Below are 16,546 nucleotides of genomic sequence, written 5' to 3' on the forward strand. Positions count from 1 at the left end.
TATGCTGTGGCTGAATATAGGTAATGCTGTCTGTTGGTCTTCTACTTTGGACACAATAGAAGAGCCTTTGTGGCTTCTATTCAAGCAGCTTTATGTTATACAAACACATCATGATAGAAGTTTACTGACTTTAACTTAAGTAACTTGCATACAAACTAACTGCTGTAATCATACATGCTTACTCTCTGGCTGCACTCTCAAAATGGCACTAGGAATGACACGTGCCTAACATTTATATATGCACGCTCAGTCTTTGATGTGCTTCTTAAAGATACAACATATAGCACGGGCTCTCTGATCTACATCCTCCATCTTGAGAAAACAAAACATGCAATGCTATAAATCTTTTTGTGTGCAGATATCACAGGCAATTATCAGTCATGTATTTTTATACAAGATATGATATATATATATATATATATATATATATATATATATATATATATATATATATACATATATATATATATTTATATTATATATATATATACATAATTCCATGTTGCAACATATTTCACACTGGGCTTAGACACTCGTCCATAACATGTGGCATAAAACTGGAAATTGGACTGAACTATTGGAGCTGTCTCTGAAAAATGTTCTATCTTTGATTTACTTGGAACATCTTCAGGGATGGAATCAGAGATAGGACACCCTTTGGGATGGAAACAACATTTGATTCACTCTGAGATTTAGAGTCTAAGTCACTATAACAATCTTATGATGATGATTCTGGTACAGGTAACAGATGATGTTCTGTAGTCCTATCTCGCCTTCATTCTTACATATGGGTTCAGAGCCGATCCTTGGCTCCAACTCGGCCTATTACAAAACTCAAAGTCTCTTAGTTGGCTCATGGCTAGGTAGGTATCCCATAGTGCACTAGTACAATCCCCAGATCTCGTTTGCTGCATCTACGAGTTCAGAAGTGCTTCTTGCTTGGCCGTGGCTAAGTTTAAACTTTTTTATCTTATTATCACTTTACTGTTTCTATAGCTAGTTATCTTTTTACTAGTTAGTGCTTCTTAGTGTTAGAAGTGTTTAGAATAATGTAGAAGTGTTTTAGCTTGTTATATTAGTTAGTTTGTTGAGAACTGGTTGGCTGTTGGCCCTTGTTCTCCATTTGGTATACTGTGTGCTAGTTTCTTATTATTATTGATATGTTTTAGGTCTGCGTTTATTTAGGACCTTGTTTTCTAACTATATATATATATATATATATATATATATATATATATATATATATATATTATATATTGCGTGCAGTGTTTTTTGCTAGTCTTGTTACAGAGTCTCCTCTGCGGGCCCGCTTTTAGGGCCTTTGTTTTCTCTAAACTTTAGAATAGTTAAGTTTGCATGCAGTGTTGTTTGCTCATTTTTTTGACTGCTATTAGTTTCTGGCCTTTTTTTCTATGACTTAGCCTATCTAGCTAGGTCTGTTTAAGTTAGAGGACCTCGTCCTCTGCTATTTTCATATTTTCCTCATGGCTAGGCCCGTTTAAGTTAGAGGATCTAGTCCTCATTGCTCCCAGAAGATGTCAATTATGGATGGCCATAGTAATTGTGTATATTGTCTCGGAGCCATTCATTTCCAGGAAACTTGCTTATTCTGCCATTTCTTTAGCTCCAGAGTTCTCCAGGAGCAGAACAACAAGTTAATTTTGAAAGGTCTCCTCAAGCCTTCCTTCAATGAAGACTTAGCGTGTTCTTCTTCTTCATCCAAATCACATTCTTCCAAAAAAGAGAAGGTTAAGTCGGCCAAGAGGCATTCTCCGGCCTGACTAGTGTATCAGAACCTCCTCAGAAAAAATCTAAACTTGATAAGACTTCTGCCTCCTTGGCTCCACTGTCCTCAGAGCCAGTTGAGGTTGTTGATGTTGGCATGTCAGTGTTGGCCCCAAGCCTTTTGGAGCCGACTACTGAAAAATTACATCGGAGCCAGTCCAGAGATCCTTTGCCGGTCTCCCCAACTTTAAGATCTCCAATTTTACAGAACTCCATATCGCCTACCCTGTCATCCAGATCCTCCAAGAGCCTGTCAGTGGAAGATGTGGAGAGAGTAGTGCTTAGACTCCTGAAGTCATCTGCTTGCCCAAATTGTTGTTGGCTCTGACACAGTTGGTTCTGGAGCCACCTGAGTCCATCCTCCCTGTTGTAGTTCTTTCTTCGAGCCGATTCGGGCCTTCAGAGCCGGATTTTTCGGTGCCACTTGTTGTGGAACCCTCAGTTCCAGCTCCTCTCATGGCTGTCTCAGAGCCGAATTCTACTCCAACACCTTCAGTGCTGTCCATGGTGTCTAGGAGCCAAAGCTCACCGGTGGGCCCCAACAGGGACACTTGGACTCAAACCTCCTCGGTTCTGAGTCTCCCTCTCGGTGCGTCGGCTAGGGTGAGCTCGGACCCTACATCCATCTTGGAGCTGGTCACTCTGGAGCTGATGACTACCGCCATTTCCTGACTCATCAGCTCCATGCAAGGGTACTGACACTCTTCCCCCTCAAGCACCGACCTTGGTCTCGGAACCTACTCTCACTCTCTCGATAGCAGAAACCTGCAGCCTCAGGAGCCCCCATTGGGTGGTCCCCAGTCTTCCAAGACCTCCCCAGAGTACCCTTCTGAGGAGCCCCTTGGAAGAGGACATGCAAGAGGAAGCATGTAGACTCCCTGGATGAGTCCATCACTTCAGACACTGACCTCGAGGAGTCAGAAGGATCCGCCAAGTCGTCCTCTGATCATGTCTCCTTTGTAGACATCTTAGAGATCCTTAAGCAGAGAGGCAGCTGGCTTACTGTCACGCCTTCTGATGAGGAGTCAGTGTACCTGAAGGCTTTTGGGTCTCAACCTTCAGCCTCCTGGGTGTGTCCACTTTTTGATGAACTTTCAGACCTGGTTAGTCGGAAGGTGTGGGAGACTCCTGATGCTGTGGAGCTAGTTCCCAGAAGACCCAATAAATTTCTCTCTGCCCCTAAAGAGAAAGATTTTTTGCCCAAGAGTGTGCCTGTAGATGCTATGGTGGTGGCAGCAGCCACTAAGAAGGAGCTAGGGGAGACTTTTTCATCTGTCCATCCACCAAATAAGGAGTCTGAAATGATGAATAGATACAGGAAGCATATCTTTTCTTCAGCGGCTTTTATACTCAGATCGCTGAACTATGTAACACATTTTACGAGGCTTCAAAGAGATCTCCTCAAAGAGTTAGAAGATACTCTTCAAGGTACACCTACTGAAGGAGTTCCTGTGAAGGTGTCCGCTCAGTTGTCCACCTTAAATTCCATCGTGAACTCCACCATGAGGCTGATCTCTTATGCAGCCTACTGAGTGAGCAGGGCAGTGGGTGCAGGAGTTTCCCTTAGGAGACACTCCTGGATGCACTTATGTAATTTTGTGGAGCCATTCAAGTCTACCTTTACCAACGCCCCCTTTGATGGCTCTTCATTGTTTGGACCTAAGGTAAAAGATACACTCACCAGGTGCGAGCAAGAAGGGAAAACTCTCTCTGCCATGGGGTATATTTTACCATCCATTCTAGACCATATCATAAGGGTCAGAGAGGTGGTAAGATCTGGTTCAAGAAGTCCCAGAGATTTTTTCCAGATGTACAGGGTGACTTCCTCCTTCAGATGCAGAGGAGGAGGAGCTAATAGTAGACGTCGCCCTAGAGGCAGGTGGGGTCCGCAAAACCAGGGAGGCCGCGATTCATTTTGAGGCCATCCTTATCAGCGCTCCTGATGTGGGGCCCAGCTGTGCTTCTCTGGAGCCAGTCGGGGGTTGCATATCTTTGTATCCAGAAGCCTGGCTAAACATCACCCAAGACAAATGGGTACAAAGACTAATCACCAGAGGTTACTCCATACCCTTTTCTCTTCCACCTCATACTCCCAAGAAGATCCCAGATGTTCCACCAAATCACAGGGATCAAGCACCTGTAGAAGTGCAAAAGTTGCTCACAAACAGAGTAATCCAAACCGTCACTGCAGACCAGATAGGATTCAGAACTTACTCCAGATTATTGTTAGTGCCAAAATGTACAGGGGACTGGAGGCCCATCTTGGACCTCAGCAAACTAAACAAATCCATAAATAAGGCTAAATTCCAAATGGTGACACTGCAGTCTATACTCCCTCTGTTAGGGAAAGACAATTGGATGTGCTCCATAGACCTTCAAGATGCATACTACCATATAAAAATGGACAGAGCATCGAGGAGCCACTTAGACATCCGGCTGGGAGCCAGTCACTACCAATTTCATGCTCTGTCCTTTGGTCCCACCACAGCCTCCAGGGAGTTCAAAAAATGTATGGCAGTAGTGGCAGCTCACCTGAGACATCTAGGATTCCAAGTGTTTCCGTACCTGGACGACTGGCTCCTGACCACCACCACCAGGCATCTACTCCTACAAACCAGAGATTCCACTATCCAGCTTTGTTCCCAGTTGGGGATTACAATAAATTGGGAAAAATCTGCCTTATCACCCTCTCAATTTGTGACTTTTATAGGTGCAGAAATAGACACAGTCGCCATGTTAGCTCATCTACCTGTAGAAAGAGTGCAGTACCTCAGACAGCAAATTCTCTGTCTACTTCTTCTACAGAAAATCAAGGCAAAGACAGTGCTGAAACTCTTAGGGACCATGACCTCCAGTATAACATTAGTCCCTCTAGCCAGATTACATTTGTGAATTCTCCAGTGACATCTATCATCCCAGTGGTCCTTTCAACAACTGCCTCTATCTCACCACATCATCATAACAGAGTCTTGCAAAAAGGACCTTCGTTGGTGGATTCAACCTGACCAACTAATAACAGCCACTCCATTCCTTTCTTGCCAACCCATTGCTACTGTGATCATAAATGCCTCACAGATAGGGTTGGGGGGGGGGGCATTACCTAGGCAGGACTGTCCAAGGCACATAGCAAGATCATGAGGCTCACCTGCATATTAATGTGCTAGAGATGAGAGCAGTGCTTCTAGCATTGCAAGCACTTCACGACCTTCCTCCTGTAGGGACAATAGCAATCCAGTTGGACAACATGTCAGTGGTATGGTATCTCAACAAACAAGGAGGACCAGATCTTACCCCCTTTGTTGAGAGGCCCTTTGTGTTTGGGAGTGGGCAGTTTCTTCGCAATGTTTTCTGGTGGCAATGCACATCCCAGGGACAACCAATGTGATAGCCGACAAGCTCAGCAGGGCAATCTTGATGCTTCATGAGTGGTTTCTGAATCAGGAAGTAGCGGAACAGATCTTCAGCAAATGGGGACAGCCTTGCTGCAATCTCTTTGCCAGTCCGATCAACTCCAAATGCAGCAGCAACGTTTCCCTTATCCCCCCTCCGGCGGATCCACCGAGAGATGCTCTTGTTCACAATTGGCCCCTGTGACTCCTTTATTCTTTCCCTCCCTTTCCTCTCATATCCAAACTGATTCAAAAAGCAAAGCTATTGGGAAGCAAAATGATTCTCATCACTCGTTACTGGCCTCGCCAGATTTAGTTCCCGTTTCTCGGGCCTCATCTACTAGACGATCCATGGAATCTGGACCCAGTGCCAGACCTCTTGACACACGTGTCAGGCTTCCTTCACCACTGCCTCCACACCCTCAACTTGACAGAATGGCTGCTCCAATTCCATCCCTAGTCAGGCTTCATGATTTTTCACCTGCTGTGACCCACACCCTCCTGTCTTCACATAATCCTTCCACTAGGAAGTTATACACTAGCAAATGGAGAAGGTTTTCCATCTGGGCTGAAGAAAGGAATGTAGATCCTTACACTGCATCCATCCCTATGGTTTTAGAATTTTTGACTGAACTTTTCCATCAGGGATCTGCTGCTGCCACAATTATGGTCCAATTAGCAGCGATATCTAATTTTAATTTGGGTCTACATGAGTCTAACATGATGTCCCACAGATTGTGTAAAACCTTTCTCAAACGTGTTACTTTGCTAAGACCCCCCCTTTCAGGAACTGGTATCTTCCTGGGATCTAAACTTTGTTCTGTCCAAGCTAACTTCACTGCCCTTTTAACCCGCTCATTCATGCCTACTGAAATGTCTGTCTTGGAAGACTTTGTTTCTAATAGCCATCACATCAGCTAGACGAGTATCAGAGTTACAAGCACTGTCTATTAAGCCTCCTTATTTGATTTTCCACAAAGACAGAGTTTCTCTTTGTACAAATCCTTCCATTATCCCTAAAGTTTGCTCTCATGCTAATTTGAACCAAACTATAGAATTACCGGTGTTTTTCCCTAATCATTCTAATGCAGCAGAATACAAATTTCATCAACTGGATGTTCACAGGCAGTTATGGTTCTACCTTCACAGGACTAAGGAACTCGGGAAGTCAGACCAATTGTTCATATCCTTTTCTGATTCTAGACTAGGTCTACCAGTCTCTAAAGACTCTATCAAAATGGATTTCGAGCTGTATTTCCTTCATTTACTCCTCCAATGGGAAAACTCTGCAGTTCAAGGTTACGGCTCATTCTACACGATCCCAGTCTACATCTACTGCCTTCAAAGCCAGAGCTTCAATTGACAGTATTTGTGCAGCAGCAACTTGGGCTACCCTTCATCCCTTTATTATTCATTACAAATTGGACCTGGCCTCAAGGGGTAGAGCCTCCTTTGGTTCCACGGTACTCAGGAGTATTTTCCCATGAGCCACCCAAGAATAAGGTGCTAGGGATGCTGTCTCATATGTAAGAATGAAGGTGAGATAGGACTATAGAACATAAAGAAGTTATGTACTCACCATAACGTTCCATGTTTGTAGTCCATCTCGCCCTTCATTCTTACGAACCCACCTACCTACCCCCATCCTGGAAGGATCTGGAGACAGGATAGTCTTACTTTGGTAGGGTGGAGACCTTTCATTACTGCTGTTCTTTCTGGATAACCTTAGTTCTGCCTATCTATAGTTTAGCAGCAAACAAGATCTGGGGATTGTACTAGTGCACTATGGGATACCTACCTAGCCACAAGCCAACTAAGAGACTTTGAAATTTGTAATAGGCCAAGTCTGAGCTGAGGATCTGCTCTGAACCCATATGTAAGAATGAAGGGCGAGATGGACTACAAACATGGAATGTTATGGTGAGTACACAACTTCTTTTTTATGGTTTCACCTGTACTGCATGCCTTCTGAGTCTATAAAGTAGGATCTCAGTTCAGGACATTTGCAAATAACTTGACCTAAGTGGTCGAAACCTTTTTCTGTTTGAAATCTGACCGTTTTTCCTTCCCTTAAATGAGAAAGAAGTTTGCTTGATTTGTTGTATAATGACTTCTGAATTAAACATTTCTTAGATAATTGAGCCTTGATGGTCTTATTATTCTTGGCTTTAGGCTTTAGTAGATTGGTAGTAATAGGGAATGTAGTTCTTGTTTGCCTGGAAAGAAGTCGTTGAGCAGGAGATCCAAGAACATCATCACGTAGTGCGTTCCTAAGGTTAAGCAGATTTCAAAAAACATCTAAAGATGTCTTGACGTTTCAGGTAATTGCTTCACACTCTGCACAGCATGCTCAGCTAAGACATTCAACTGAGGATACTCAGCACTGCTGGTAATATGTAGAATATCCCATTCTCTAGCAAATATTTGAAACATCTGGCTAGTAAATTGAGTACCATTGTCAGAACTAACTTTGTGCGGACTACCATGGACTGAGAAATGACATTTCATCTTAGTGATAACAGTAGTAAATGTGAGATTAGGCAGATCAATCTCAAACCACTTTGAATAAGAGTCTACCAATACCAAGTGGTGTTGACTGTTCCACTTAAAGATATCAGTGGCTACTGTCGACCAACGAAGTTCAGGAACTGGACGTAACTGAAGCAGTTCTCTTTGCAAATGCAGTCTAGTACTACTGCATACTGAACAAGAAGAAAGTACTTTATCGATGTCTTTTAGTAATGAAGGCCAACATATTAATCCTCTCCCTCACTTCTTAGTGGATGCAGAACCTGGTTGACCATGATGTAAAATCTGGATGTACTCATGTTGTAAGCAAGCAGGAACTACAATTTTAGGACCTTTGAAAATAATGCCATCTTCCATCAACATTTCATCTCTGTAGGGAAACTAGGTTTGCACTTCTGGTGGTACACTAGATTGCTTTGACGGCCAATCAACATTTAGGTAGTGATTGAACTTTTGCAAAATTGGATTAGACTTTGTGTGATCTTTCAACTCATCAAGCCTAGTGGTGGAAAGAGTGTGCACTGCTATCACATCAAAGTCAAAATTCTCGCGTCATGTTGTTCCTTTGTATTCCTGGGCAATCTGGATAAGGTATCAGACAGAGCAGTTTACCTTTTGTATAGACCATTTCAAAGTTGTAATTTTGAAAGTTGAGCATCATTCTTTGTAATCTTGCTGAAGCTGAATACATAGGCTTCTTTAGAATAGTAACTAGAGGATGGTGGTTAGTTTCAATCTGAATAGCTCAACCATAAATATAATCATGAAACTTGGAACATGCAAATACTATTGCCAAAAGTTCTTTCTCAATTTGAGCATACTGCATCTCATTTTGGGTAAGTGTGCTAGATGCACAGGCTAGTGGTCTGCCCTCTTGAAGTATAACTGCACCTATACCAAATTTCGAAGCATCTCAGGAAAGAGTAACTTGTTTGTTCACACCATAGTATCTTAATGTAGGTGGGGTGGCAATTTTCTGCTTGAGGTCTTCAATGCCTTCTGGTGCTGTTCTAACCATGACTATGCACCATTTTTGCGAGTTAGCTCTCTTAAAGGTGCTGGCAACTCACTAAAGTCAGGTATAAACTTGCCTAAATAGTTGACTCTGCCTAAGAAATGCTGTAGAGCTTGAACATTGTCTAGTGCTGACATCTCAAGAATAGCTGCCTGCTTGGTTGGGTCTGATCTCAAGCCAGTACTGGTAAATAAATGACCTACATATGTAACTTCTGAGAGTCTGATTTTGCACTTCAGAGGATTGAACTTCAAGTAAACTTCATGTGCTCTGTCTGGAGCTTCTTTAGATTTCTGTCATGCTCTGCTTCACCACTGCCTCCAACCAATAAATCATCTACTATTATGGCACAAGGACAACCTGAAAAATTTGCTCCACTGCATGCTGAAAGACTTCACTTGCAGAATTTATTCCAAATGGCATCCATAGAAATCTGTATCTGCCAAACAGTGTACCAAAAGTGGTTAGTAATGAGGATTTATGATCAAACTTCACTTTCCAAAATGAACTCATTGCATCCAAGACAGAAAAAACAGTAGCATTTGGTATTAGAGCTATGACCTCTTTAACTGTGCCCATCAGATGATATAATCTTTAAAATGCTTTGTTTAAATCTCTTGGCTCAGTGCATATTCTGATGTCATCTGAGCCTTTTTCGTGAGCTGCTACCATAGACGACACCAATTCAGGTGGTTCTGTAACTGGACAAAATACACTTTGCTGCACCATTTTATCCAGCTGAGCCTTAACTTTGTCCTGCATAGCTACTGGAACACTTCTTGCTGGTTTGACTACAGGAGTGACCTCTGGGTCTAACTTCATGGAATACAGTACTGGAAGTTTGCCCAATCTGTCACTGAAAACATCAGCATATTCCGAGAAAATGGCTTCAGAAAAATTAGAACTAGGAGATGAACTTATGTAATGAACTTCTTTGGTAAAAGAAAGCAGATTCATTCTCAAACTATCTTCGAGACCCAGTAAAGACTGTACTGGTCTTCTGACTACATAGAATAGCAAAATTCTTCACCAAATAATATGAAAACCTTCATTTGAATTTCTACACCTCCATAAGCAACCAGTTTCGCACAGCTGGCCACATTGAGTTCCTTATTAGTTCTCAGTCTAGCAAATGTGTCTGCTGATATAACATTAGTCTTTGAATCAGTGTCTACCTTAAGCTCTGTGGATTTACCATTGCACCAGACAGTACAGAACCCTTCGCTTTTTGCCAATAAATTCACTGCATCAACTCTTTCACCAATTACTGATACACCATCCACATAGAAAGCTGACTGCTGTGTCACAACTTGATTAACTTGCTTTTTTGCATGACCTTTCTTTACAATTGTGTGACATTTACCTGATTTGCAAACTTTGTGGAAATGGTTCAATTGTTCACACTTGAGACATTATTGTCAACATGCTAAGTATTTTTCTCTTTTATAGTCATGATTTGCACCACAATTGCAACAGTTAACAATAAAACTGGGCTTGGGTTTTGCTGATTCATACTTGTACTGTACTGAGCATGCTCCGTTAACTGAACTGATCTTAGAACTTGCTGGAAAACTATGCAGGATTGTGGCTGCCATGTGCTTAGTAGGCCTATTTCTGTTTGCCACATGCTGCATGCTGTCTACATTTGCTCTGGAGCCTGCTGAAACCATGCTCTTGTCACTTACAAGCATACTTGTACGTTTTTCTATCACTTCCTGGATATGGCAAATCTCTATGGCTTTATTCAATGTTAAGTCACTATGACAAAGCAAGTTCTTTCTCACAACACCATTATTAATACCACACACAAGCCTGTCCTTTATTAAATCATCTTTTAAGTTACCAAACCAACACATTTTAGCCTTGTTTCTCAGATCAGTTATATAAGCTGCAAAAGCTTCCCCTGGTTTCTGATCTCACGTGTAAAACAAATGCATCTCTACTGTAATATTTGTCTGGGGGTTACACATTTCTCTGAACTTGAACTTCAAACACTCGGGGTGTTCCCTTGACTCAGCCTCTACAACAACACGATGGTTTTCACCTCCTCCTTCATATACTGTAGGTGCATACACAAATTAATGTTGTCTGTCTGTGGCCTCTGACCCAGCTAAATTTAGCTAAATGAATGCCTTGATGCATGCATCGCTATCTGAATAAGCTGCTTGTATAAAAATATTGTACTATTTCTCAAATATTCTCCAATTCTCTACAATATTCTGATCAAACACAAGAGGTAGGGGCTTTCAAAATCAGTCTGCCATATTTACACATACCAGTGAAGGGTTTTGCAAATAAGCACGAACACATACACATACACATATGCCAGAAATGTATGCCAGTACTTGTAACTTAGCTCGATAGCACAACGCGCCCCTATATACCTGAACTTTGCAAAATTAGTTTCTAGGGCACCATAATACTTTTGAAATTACTGTATCACTAAAGTAATGTATCATCATTTTAAGAAACACTTCAAATAACTCCATGATGCGAATGAACTGGGCAGGATAAGCTCAAAATCAATAACATTTCGAACTAATGGCACTCTGTGAATAAACTGTACACAACACATTGAAACTTCTCTACAGTGCAAGGAACACTCTGTAATGGTGGCACGTTGCAATTAGACACACCCAGCACAAGAAATTTTTTTAAATGGCTATGATTTGACTGCACTTCATGAAATAGTTGCACTTTACAACAAATAACTCTTCAAAATACATGCACAGTAATAAGTACACACTGTAAGCACTTTTACACACTTTGAGATACTTCAAATAACATTAGGTAGGCCCTTGATACAATATGAAGCCATAGTTAGGCCAAAACAAGGTGGCCACGGTGGTGCAGTGGTTAGCGTTGCCATCTCACAGCAAGAGATTCTCCAGTTCAATCCTCGGCTGGGGTGCCTTCTGTACAGAGTCTGCATGTCCTCCCTGTAGTTGCATGGGTTTCCTCTGGGTGCTCCGGTTTCCTCCCACATCCCAAAGACATGATGTAGGTGAATTAGATACTCTAAATTGGCCATAGGCATGAGTGCATGCATGTGTGTGCCTTCCATGGAAGGTTGGGTGCTGGGCTGGCAACTCGACACTGTAAAAACGTCACTGATAATCATGTTCGGACAGGTGATCCACTGTGGCGACCCCTAACCAGGAAAAGCTGAAAGAAGAAGAAGAAGAAGTTATGCCAAAACACAGCAGTTTGCCAAAAAACATGCAGTCACCTTGCTTAATTTACACTTAATGTGCCCCTTTTTGCCCTTATATTCATTTTGCTTGTTTAATCTCTTTTCATCCCCATTGTACTTTTCTTGCACTTGTTTTACTCTAAACGTGCCTGTTTTGCCTTAAGCATACTCATTTTGCTTTTAAAATGCTCGTTTTACTTTTCTGTTCATCATTTCATCAAACACCTTTACTTTAAACATTTCCCTTAGTTAATAAGCCTTTTATGCCTCCCTCTTGTTTAATAATGCACTTTGTGCCCTTGTAATACCCTGCTTTGTCCTTTTTATGAAATAAGTAGTTTGTGTGTATTCTCATTACCTTTGCTTCTTTTCGGGCTCTTTTTCATGCTCATTTCTCTTAGTTTGCCTTCACTGTCATCTCTGCACCTCATGGCTCTGAATTTTATTCTCTGTGATCCTGGTATTGACACCATGTCGCCCTCCTACTTTGGACACAATAGAAGAGCCTTTGCGGCTTCTATTCAAGCAGCTTTATGTTATACAAACACATCATGATAGAAGTTTACTGACTTTAACTTAAGTAACTTATATACAAACTAACTGCTGTAATCATACATGCTTACTCTCTGGCTGCACTCTCAAAATGGCACTAGGAATGACACTTGCCTAACATTTATATGTGCACGCTCAGTCTTTGATGTGCTTCTTAAAGATACAGCACATGCAAGTGCTACACTGTCCACAACTAATTCTGCACATTTTTGGGTGGGTGTTGCCCTTAAGATTGCAGATATAACTGAAAATGCCTTATAGTAATCCTTAGCTTTGGAGGCTATTTTTGCCTCAAATTCTGCTTTCAGAGTGTTGGCTAGTTCTCTGATTCACTTGTTTAGTCTAATGAGGGACTTTTTTTTCTGTTGTGTACATCCCCTCTTACATTTCAAAGGGATAGTCTGTTTTTTTGTTGTACAACCTATTAATACAAGAGGTCCACCAGGGTGGCTTGTTTTTGTGGTTATTTACTGCACACTTTGCAGACATTTTACTACCACAGCAGTGAAATGCATAACACAAACACTACTGACAAGAAAGTTCAAACCCAGAACTCAAAATTAGTACTTAATTTTGCAGCAGTATTCATGACCCATAATTGATGAAATCTATATACACATGAGGAAGATGTCATTTTTACAGAAATCAAAAACAGTTTTTTTTTTCTTTAGTTAGCTTATTATGTGTCTTTCTTTAACCTTTTTTATGATGAGCTTGACTTTAATTGGTGGCTCTTGCAGTACAGTTCCAAGCAGGATACTAACAAACCAGCAATAAAATTCTAGAACTCTGTGAACAGTATTCTGTTGTCTGAATTACAATACAGAGTTCCAACTAGTCTGTCAAGTGCGTTAGGATTTTGACCCCCAGCAAATGCATGAAATTCCGGAAATCACCTTGGCTGACCTGGTGTGACTTAGTTTGAACTCTACAGTTCCCTACAAAATGGTGTCTACAGGACTGCAATCAGGAGCGGCCTTAGGTCAACTGGTGCCCTAGGCAAAAGGGCTCCATGGCACCCCACCACCACCCCACCCAGTGCCCCCATCCTGGTCTACCTACATTCAATAAATACTGGAAAAGCGCCCCTGCTAGAGTGGTGCCCTAGGCGTCCGCCTAGTTGGCCTATGCCTAAGGCCGGCTATGACTGCAATCAGTTTCTCTCAACATTTAAACAGATTGAACTCTACAGTTCCCTACAAAATGGTGTCTACAGTACTGCAATCAGTTTCTCCCAACATTTAAACAGATTGAACTCTACAGTTCCCTACAAAACAGTGTCTACAGGACTGCAATCAGTTTCTCTCAACATTTAAACAGATTGAACTCTACAGTTCCCTACAAAACGGTGTCTACAGGACTGCAATCAGTTTCTCTCAACATTTAAACAGATTGAACTCTACAGTTCTACACAACGATGTCTACAGGACTGCAATCAGTTTCTCTCAACATTTAAACAGATTGAATTCTACAGTTCCCTACAAAACGGTGTCTACAGGATTGCAATCAGTTTCTCTCAACATTTAAGCAGAGTAGATTGCATACACAAAAAGCATTTGTTAAGCTTTCACTTACAGTGCTTTCTAATTAAGCAGGTCACCATATTGGTCAGCCATAGGGCTCTTTGTTTCTACTTGAGTGGTTGCCTCCTTCCCCTGTAACTGAAGTAAATTGACTCTTACATTAAGAGCTGTAATACTTACCTTATAGCTTTAGGACACCTTAGGAAACCTTGTAAACTGCAATAGCCCCGCTACGTTTGCCCTCGCTACGCTCGGGCTCTCTTCGCTCCCCTCCCTGTCCCCAATTCCCTCCTGCCCCCAGTACCTCTAAATTTATATTTCTATAGCCACTCCCCCACTTTTTAGATCCTATCTGCTTTCATCTGGGATAATTCCACCCACCCCATTCTACTACCTACATTTTAATAGCACCTATTAGCTTTCATCTGGCATTCTCCCATCCCCCTTCCAGTACCTTTACCTCACCACTCTATCTTCTGGTATTGCATCACCAGGTAAAACAGTTCCTTAACTCACTAGCTGAATCACAGATAATGATATACTCCTCTTTACTACCCCTCTTGTTCACACCATACCACCTTACCTTGTATGAAAACCAGTTTCTCATGGGATTTCAGGTCCCAAAAGGCCATACTATCACCCCAGCTGTAAATCCTTCCACCTTCAACCATACTTACAGTACCAGATCCTATCCAACATCTTGTTCAGTCTATCAACATCTCAACCCCAGGCACATTAGCTCTAGATCCAAACACTACCACAAACTAATAAACAAATTCCTGAAGTTCATCACCAAGTATAGACTCAACCTAATACTTGGTGGTGATATTCACCCCAACTCTGGCCCACTCACTTCAGATACACATACCCCCTCTACTTGCAATCTAAGCTACAAACCTGCAATTAATAGGCCAACTAACTCTCTCCTAGTCTGTCATCTCAATATTAGAAGCATTAATAACAAGGTACATGAATTGCATGCACTTCTGGATGTCCACTCCCCTGAGATTCTCTGTTTATCTGAAACCTGGTTAAAACCTAACACTAAAGACAATGAAGTGTTACCACTTGGGTACAATATACACAGGCTGGATCGTGCTTCGAGGAAGGGGGGTGGGGTAGCTGTACTCTATAAATCTGAGTTGAATGTCACCATAGATGTAAGACAACCTCCTCAGTTAATAACTAAGAGATTCTTGCCACCAAATTGCAACTTAATAAAAATAAATGCATTAATATCATCTGTATGTACATTCCCCCAGGTAACAATATATCTACATTTGAAGATATCCTACACTGGCTATCATGTCACTACCCCCAAGAAACCCTACTACTTGGAGACTTTAACATAGACTGGGGCACCTGTTCCTCAGACGCCCCAACCAGCCATATTAACCTGCATGCATTTACACAAATTATATCCACCCCTACTAGGATAGGTAAACCCAACCAAAAAGAAAGTATACTTGACTGGGTACTCATAAACAGTCACCCCCAACTGTACACCTCTGGTACCCTCCTTAATGGCCTAAGCGATCACCTTCTCACATATGTAATTAAGCACAAAACCATTAATTCCCAACAACTCTTACTCAGAAAGGTTAGAAACAATAAAAACTTTGACCCTGCCAAATTCCAACAAGAACTAAACTCATGTAATTGGTTTATTCTAAAACACATCCCCTTAGAGGAAGCAGTAGCATACTTTAACAACAAATTCCTTGAGATCCTTGATTTGCATGCACCTGTTCGTTCAAAGAGAACCAAGGCAAAAACTGCACAATGGCTTTCTATAGAGTCTAAACTCAAAATTACCCTTAGAAACAAAGCATGGGCTTTATGGCATTCTTCTAAAGACCCTCAAGATCACATTAAATACAGGCAACCCAGGAACAAACCAAAAAATCAATTTAACAAGACAAAAAACAATACTACTGTAATTTATAGACAGTAAATCAAAATAACCCTCAGAAGTTTTGGGCAGGTTTAAATAATCTACTACATCCTGGACAAACTTCAACCCCAATCCCTGCTGCTACTATTGATAAAACCCCTGAAGATGTTTCTGATAGTTTTAACCAATTCTTTACTGAGACAATTCAAACCCTAGCTAGCCAACTACCTCCTAACTCCCCTGGTCCTGAAAGTAGCACCCCTAGAAACCTACTCACGTTCAGCTTCCAACCAGTTGCCACTTCACTTATCCGTACCTTGATCAAAAAATTAAAACCCACTACACTTTCTGCTGATCAACTCCCTGCCGAGTACCTACAAAAATCAGCTGATGCTATTGCTTACCCTGTCTCAATACTAATCAATCAAACCATAGTAGAAGCTAAAATTCCCACCATCTGGAAAATATCCTATGTAATCCTACTTCACAAAGGAGGCAGCTCTACTGAATTCTCCAATTATAAGCCAATAGCTATACTCTCTCCACTTGCAAAGATTATGGGAAAATGTATTCATAGACAACTCATGCACCACCTAATCCAAAATCGCCTTATGGCAGAGATTCAGCATGGCTTCCGTCCTCATCACAGCTCTACTTCAGCCCTCC

The sequence above is a fragment of the Protopterus annectens genome, chromosome 4.part1 (assembly GCF_019279795.1).
Source record: "Protopterus annectens isolate FY-2018-M chromosome 4.part1, PAN1.0, whole genome shotgun sequence".
Taxonomy (NCBI): domain Eukaryota; kingdom Metazoa; phylum Chordata; order Ceratodontiformes; family Protopteridae; genus Protopterus; species Protopterus annectens.